This window comes from Sinocyclocheilus grahami, unplaced genomic scaffold (assembly GCF_001515645.1).
Source record: "Sinocyclocheilus grahami isolate Dianchi unplaced genomic scaffold, SAMN03320097.WGS_v1.1 scaffold1824.1, whole genome shotgun sequence".
NCBI lineage: Eukaryota > Metazoa > Chordata > Actinopteri > Cypriniformes > Cyprinidae > Sinocyclocheilus > Sinocyclocheilus grahami.
Window position 1 is genome coordinate 41,773 of NW_015507003.1, and position 1,572 is coordinate 43,344.

General features: G+C 50.6%; 1 pseudogene; it reads left to right on the forward strand.

Moving 5' to 3' along the window:
- LOC107572865 (uncharacterized) overlaps positions 1–1,482 on the forward strand; it is a 10,691-nt pseudogene extending 9,209 nt beyond the window's left edge.
- Positions 1,483–1,572: the final 90 nt, after the last annotated feature.

Sequence of the window (1,572 nt, forward strand, 5' to 3'; positions counted from 1 at the left end):
CATCAGAGAGGAACTCAGACATGCCTACGAGCTGCGCCCTGAGCCTACAAGGACATGACGGGCACCAGTCTCACCCCTGCCAAGCAGGACCGGGTCACCTGTTCCTGGACTGACGCGTGAGCAAAAGGGGGAGGGGGCAGTGCTGAAACATTCACCGGCTCCCTCTGAAGAACATTACCTCACGACAAAGCTAAAAGAACTTGCTCCAGCCAGCCACAGAGCATCGCATGGCTTGGACCTCAAAGACCTCGACAAGCTCGCTAGAAATATTGGCAAATTCACCCCAAGTGTGCCAGGTAGCCAGGATGTCCAAGCGTATCTGCAAGACGTCGATTTCCATCTGGAAATGAGACCCAATGTCACAGACAAATATAGACTCTATTTGCTCCGAACAACAGCCAGCCCTGACGTGCGCAGTTTCCTGGACAGGCAGCCTGCTCACACAAAGGCTGATTACCACCTTCTCCGAGAAGCCCTCATTAAAGAATTCGCCGACCCCGAGTCAGAACTAGGACTAGTGGCTGCCCTGGAGACGAGACAAGGACGTCAATAATCTCCTCAAGCCTATTACAGCCGACTTAGATGAGCATACTTTGGAACTCGCAACGAACCGGAACTCATTAAAGAATTCGCCGACCCCGAGTCAGAACTAGGACTAGTGGCTGCCCTGGAGACGAGACAAGGACGTCAATAATCTCCTCAAGCCTATTACAGCCGACTTAGATGAGCATACTTTGGAACTCGCAACGAACCGGAAATGGAAGATGATCTGAACTTTTCAAAACTCTCTTCCTGAGAAACCTCCATCCTGGAGTAAGCCACCATCTTGGCGTTTTCGCATGTCCGCGAACAATGAATGCTCAACAGTTGTGAGACTTGGCACATAAAGCCTACGGAAAACAGAAGATGGCCTCAGAAAAGGGCGCCAAAACCCCAACAGTTCTTGACTTCAACACTCAAAGTCAAGGTCTGGCTCTAGAGGGTGCCAAACATCAAGACCATGCCAAGCCGCCACACAAAGAGTGGAACACACCCTCGTCCAACAGAGAACGAGACTCCCATGTTGGTACCCGACCTAAACAGAGGAACAACCACTGGGATGGACCGTGTGGACGACAACACTCACCTGGACGTCACTGGGAAAAATCTTGGGACCAATCCAGACCTCGTGAGAATCAATAGGACAGATCATGGAATCAGCCAAACTCATTTGGAAACTCAAGAGGAAAAGGCTCGTCGGAATCCAATGGAACCTCTAAGGGAAAACGACAAACACACTCGGGAGCAACCAGTCCAAGGAATCAACGAAGGAACTCGCAAAGATTCCAAGCTGACCAAGCTCAAACCGAATCCACACAAGAACAAAAGACATCACCATGTTTCGACTCACAAGAGCTGATGAAAATGATGATGAAAGAGTTCTTCCTCCGAAAGGAGGAGGATCGGAAATGGGAAAAGAAAGAGAAACCAGAGTCGGCCTGACTAGCAGCCGGAAGAGAAGGCAGTGACCAGCTGACCCAACCAGCCACAGAGAACAGCACTCCTTCACCACAGTCTCAGAGAACCGTAACC